General features: G+C 39.6%; 1 protein-coding gene across 8 annotated transcripts in view; it reads left to right on the top strand.

Annotated features, from left to right (window-relative positions):
- The window catches only part of LOC107654725 (sterile alpha motif domain-containing protein 12-like), a 123,399-nt gene that overhangs the window by 51,472 nt on the left and 65,887 nt on the right, over window positions 1-6,040 (top strand). The window contains exon 6 of one of the 8 annotated variants that reach the window (XM_016441938.1): window positions 2,366-2,380. The exons of the other annotated variants lie outside the window; for them this stretch is intronic. The gene's annotated coding sequence lies outside the window, so the exon portion shown is untranslated. Of the gene's footprint in view, window positions 1-2,365; window positions 2,381-6,040 lie in introns of those variants that run through there. 8 annotated transcript variants of the gene reach the window in all.

The following is a 6,040-nucleotide window of genomic DNA, read 5'->3' as shown; positions in this document are numbered from 1 at the left end:
TTCTTCTCATTCCCACAGGTTCCGCGCTTATAACACGATGACAGATGACGGAACGTATCATTTGCACGTGCTTTTGGGTCTTGAGAACTCACTCGTGCGCTCTCATTTTCTGTGTGCCCACAGATAGCGATAAGGAGAGTGACAGCTTTTAATAGTTATTAAGGGAGTTTGCAAATGTGATATTGATTCAATACAACAGTTCAGTAAACAAGTACCGCCTGATTTTGCTCCATTTCATCAACGAAAATAGTTCAAAATAAAGTAACAGCTCAGACGCTGCGCATCTCTAAAAGCAAACACAGCGGTGTTTCATTCATGAATGAAAGTGCGTTTTTGAACAAATCTAGTGAGTCAGTGATTCATGATTACCCATTCATAAAGACAGTCACTTGCTTCATTCATGAATAAAACAGCCGTTCAACCTCATATTAGGAAGGCAAATTTTTGATCAGAATTTTTGATTATTGATCAGAAGGTGCTCCTTAATTTTTTTTTTAAATTAGGAGCACAAGCACTCTTGATTACAAGAAGAAAAACACTGCTCTTAAACTGGGTGTGTGACAAGTATGGCTGAGGAATGGGGTTTGTCCGAGGAAAGATTTTCAGTCAAAAGATTTTTTTTTTGCTTTAACCCCTATGCATTTGGGCTATAAAAACTTCAATCCAAAAACTAATTAATTTAAGGTGAAACTAATGCCCACCTCTCTTATTCGGCACGAATCCAAATGTTTACATATTCGCTACGTATCTGGATGCTAAAATATTATTTATTATAGGCTAGGCTTTGTACTTCACTCGCATCAACATAAAACATAATCCTTCACATTGGCTATATCAGCACAGTGAGGCGGTGGTCACGCTGAACACAACAGATTGTCCAACGGAGCAGTATAACTTTTTATATGTTTCTTTCATTTATTTCTTACGTTTCTGTATTTTATTTTGATAATGAACAGGCTGCAATGTCGCAAAAATATGTTGTGTGTGAGGCGACAGAGCGATATGGTCATACAAGCAAGACATCATTCAAAACTTTTGCAAAATAAACTGTAAAATAAATAAAACTGTAAAGCTTTTGTAAAATAAAGAACTTATGCCGTCTAGTTTTCCTTTCCGAGAACTTTGGATCGCGTCAATGAACCGAAACTCAGCGCATTTTTTTCTTTCGTTTTGTTAATCTGTCAATGATTTAAGTGAAATACATTTCATGTAGGCCAATATAGGCTATTCCTTTTTATGTAAGCCTATAGTTTTATTCGGTTTTCTCCGTTCACGAGCACTGCAGGTGCGCATGATCTGTTGAATCCATTTACACTATCCTCGGATAAGCTCTAATGCATTGCCATTGCGACTTACCTATGATGAATTTACAGCTGAGCATGGGCATTTCACGAGTTGGATGCGTCAATGTCACATTTGCATATCTGAATTCCTGATTGGTTGACAGCAAATTTCAAATATTAAATGGAACGATAAAATAAGGTTATTAACCGTTTAATGGCCATTTCACATTTTCGATTCTGTTCAGAACTATAAAATGTGATTTTGTTTCTGTTTCTGGTTCTGGTTCTGTTCCTGTCAAAATTTCGCTTGTTTCCGGTTTTCGTTTTCGTTCCTTGAACCAGTTCAGAGCCCTGTATAATAAAAATGTTTAACATATAAACATAACATATTTTTCTTAAATACAGGTGCATCTCAATAAATTAGAATGTTGTGGCCTGTATATACATGCATGTGTGTGTATTTATATATACATAACAAATATACACAGTACACACACATATATTATGTACACACAAACTTTTATTTTGGATGTGATTAATCGCGATTAATCGCTGCCCAGCACTAATTTTTATACATTTAATTATTGTAATTTGTAGTGTCGTTTATATGAGACTAATACTGGACTGGTCAATAAGAGTCTTAAAGTGCTACATTTTATTTATGGAAAAAGTAGTGACTGGCATAAATAAAGTGCACCACAAAAAAATATCTAGCATGTGTTGTGAGGTAGTCTGTATCAGTAATGTTTAATTGGAGTATTTTGCAGAGTCTTGGGATGCACATTGTAGCATTTGCACTAGTATATCTAGGAGGCAGTGGTGAGGAGATCTCTATTATGAATATGATTCTGTGTGTGTGTGTGTGTGTGTGTGTGTGTGTGTGTGAGAGAGAGAGAGAGAGAGAGAGAGAGAGAGAAAGCCAGAGAGAGTACTCTAGGGAGAGAAATGCGCTCAGTGGTCCCCTCTTTTGGGGTGTCGGTGGGAAAAGGTGCAGATTGGTATCATTATTTTGCGGCGCTTCGAGGAACCCTTCCTCTTCTCCAGAAGGTCAGATTAATTTCATTTTTTAATTTCCTTCCCAGGCGATCCCATAAGAGACACTTCCTGAGCCCTGTTTGGGAAGATGTGATTAAGTCTTGTTGAAGAAAATGAGTAAAAGAAATATGCTCTCCTATTATTCCTCTATAAGTTCCTGTCATTCAGTCACATGTTGTTTAATAGAGTCCTCAGCTGAGAATCACATTTAATCAAATCGGAATCGGAATGTCTTAGATGAGTTTGCACATTAGCAGCTCATTTTGACTGACACGCAAAGGGTTTGACATCATTAGAAAGTGGAATATGTACAATTATATGCGATAAATGCTTTATGTTTTGAAGTCATAGAATAGATTAGTTTCAGAAACAGATGAAATTTTGCTCATTTATAATCACTCCCATATGAATGTTCAATAGGGGTAGTTCACCCAAAAATGAAAATTGTGTCATCATTTACTCCATGTCATTCTAAATGACTTTCGTCCTTCTGTGGAACATAAAAGAAGATATTTTGAAAAATGTTTCTACTGTTTTTCTCCATATAATTAAAGTCAGTTGGGTCCAGAAGTACAATGAATTACATTGACTTTCACTTTATGGATAAAAAAAAGATCACACAATTTTATAAAATATCTTGTTTTGTGTTCTACATAATAAAGAAATGACAGGAGGGTGAGTAAATGATAAGAAAACTTTAATTTTTGGGTGCACTGTCCCTTTAAGAGATATTCTGCAAAGTTAAATTGAATTTGCAGTTCTACGTATTTTGAAGTTAAAGATACTGTACAATTGAATTATAGTGACACGTTACGATAATGTTAGTGTAAATAACAGTGTTAAGCATTTCTTTAAAGTACAGTTTTCTTTAAAAATCAATTTGAGAGTAATTTTGTTTTTACCCTCAGGGACGATCAATTCAAACCATTTCTCAACTATCCATACAAACAAAAGAATTCACAAATAAATGCATCGTGACAAATGTTTATCTATTGATGAGTGAAAGACATCCCACTCCCAAAAGGGCTGTTTTGTTTGTTAAATAGGCTTGAAGAGTCACTTCAGGGTGTTATTTGATTCTATAAGCTGCCCAAAAAGACAAGAAGCAGATCTTTTGCTTGGATTTTCATCACTACCGTCAATAGCAGTACAGGGCTTAGGAAGTTCAGAGTACTGATTTTTTCCTTCGATTGGCCATCACTTCTCATTAAAATGAAATTTCCAAGCAAAACCGTCTTTATTGAAGCTGAACATCTTTAGATTTTTTTTATCTCATGATGATCTCATTATTTTGTTTAATGTTTTCACCAACTTCCACCCACTGCTGACTAAAATACCCTTGACATGAGAAATCGAGAGCTCCCTACTTACATTTCTACTTTAGTTTTCGTGTTCTGTATCAGAACTACAAGGCTAATCTTAGCTGTGCCATTTTGCTTTGCTCTTCACCGCATCTTGTTGCGTCGCACTTTGTGGGCTGTGAATGCCAAGGTCACAGAGATGCCTGCTGCAGCACGATATTCCTCCAAAAAAAAGAGAGGAAACTGCGAAGTGTGTGTGTATGCATGTTTATGTTTCAAGGACAGAGGAAGAAGAACCGCTTAAGCATGTGGTACATGCTATTAATGACACAAAGGTTGAGACTCCTAGATATAGAAAATGTGAAATGTGAACATGTGCACACATACTTATTGTCACAGTTCGAAAGAGGCGAAAACTCACATGCAGGCAGATTGGGGTCTCTTTATTTATAAATCACAGAATAAACAAAAACACAACTGAAACCACGCCAAAGGGGAAAAAGCCAGAGTAACATAAATGCTGAAAACGGGACATAAACTGGGCACAGGACAGACAGAAATCACAGGCATGAACAGGTACATATGTGAGACAAACGAGCCCAGAACAGAAAACACAGGGAGCTTAAAAGGAAAAAGCAATCAGGTAAACAGCTGGGGCAAATGAATCAATGATCAGGTAATGAGAGGGGAGGAGTAGAGAACAGACACGAGCACATGGCACAAATAACAAAACAAACCCCATGTGATCACATAAGAGACAGACAATGACGTAAGACACAAGCGCTCAGTGAATGAATAAACACTCCGCCGTGCGCTCACAAGAAAGACAATACATGGAGCGTCAATGTCCAAAACCCCAGCACTCAAACCGGAACTGAACTTGAAACCAGTGACGAGATCCGAACATCACACCCCACACAGACAACAAGTCACAAAGACGAGAGGGAACATGACCTGAGCCAGCCCAAACCCTACGTTCACAAATCAGGATACACAGGGAGGAGCGCACAGTTCGAGCGAGTGAGCGGGCACCACCGCCTTGGGAGGATTGTGAGCGAGCCCCGCCACCTCGGGTGGATCGTGAGCGACCGACATCAGCACGGAGGATCCTCCACGCTGCGTCTCAGCCCGGGGTGCCCAGACAACGACCCCAAGAACCTGGAATGGGCCAGAACGACCTGAGGAGGTTCTGGAACGGCAGCCCAGACTGGGAGGGGGGCACCCTCCAGCAGTTCCACCTCCTTCAAATAGATGATGTGGTCGACCATCTCCTAATAGGACCACGTATCTAGCTCCCCCAGCTCCTCCCAGTTGACGGGCTCGTCCAGGCCTGCTAGAGACAGGTGTCGAGATCACGAGAAAATATTAAGTCGTGATAACGAGAAAACTACTTTCGTTAGGTCGTGATCACGAGAAAATTAAGTCGTGATAACGAGAAAACAACTTTCGTTATGTCGAGATCATGAGATAATTAAGTCGTGATTACGAGAAAACAACTTTTGTTAAGTCGTGATCACGAGAAAATAACTTGTGTCGAGATCACGAGATAATTAAGTCGTTATCATGACAAAACAAGAAAGAAAAAAAAATAATAATCCATGGCCTCTTAGGACTTCCGTACAATTGAGGGACTCATATGCAACTATTACAGAAGGTTCAAACACTCACTGATGCTCCAGAAGCAAAAACGTTGCATTAAAAGCCGGGGTGAAAACTTTTGAACAGAATGAAGATGTGTAAAAAAAAATTTATTTTGCCTAAATATCTTCTTTTTTTTTTCATTTAGTACTGCCCTTCAGAATCTATAGAAGATACTTACATGTTTCCCAGAAGACAAAATAAGTTAAATTTATCTTGATCTTCAAATTCAAAAAGGTTTCTCAAAATATCTGAAAAAAATTACTTTGAAAACTGATACATGATCCACCGAGCTGTAACAGTGGTCCACACCATATAGATAAATCTGTGCAAACGGGATCATTTGCCCAGGAGGTCTGTCAGGTGCAGCCATCCGGTCAATACAGAGGAACAGCGTAGCATTGGCTGGATTAGAAATCAGAAATGAACTGGCTGGAGGTTTGAGTTTCACAGCGTGGAGCCTCGTACATCAGTTTCCAGAGAGCAGCAGTGCCATTAAAAACGCATCGGCCCGGTTCCACTCTGTCTGCGCCCCCCCACCCCTCCCCCATCTGCAGTGCAAAACCACCGAGCTCTCCGGCCGCCCGACGCCAAGATGCTCTCACAGATACACTCACACTTGCACATACACATAAACACGCACTGCCTTGTGTGCATATACACACTGGTAGTTGCCATGCAGTCAGCTTCCCAGCAATAGGCCGTGGACCTCGCCAGCAGGATCAATACTGTTGGCATTAAAGCCGAGGAAGCCAGTCCAAGTTCTGCCCTGCTCCACCGAGG

The sequence above is a fragment of the Sinocyclocheilus anshuiensis genome, unplaced genomic scaffold, assembly GCF_001515605.1.
Source record: "Sinocyclocheilus anshuiensis isolate Anshui unplaced genomic scaffold, SAMN03320099.WGS_v1.1 scaffold195, whole genome shotgun sequence".
In the NCBI taxonomy this organism is placed as follows: Eukaryota; Metazoa; Chordata; class Actinopteri; order Cypriniformes; family Cyprinidae; genus Sinocyclocheilus; species Sinocyclocheilus anshuiensis.
This window is presented reverse-complemented; position numbering and strand designations above follow the sequence as displayed.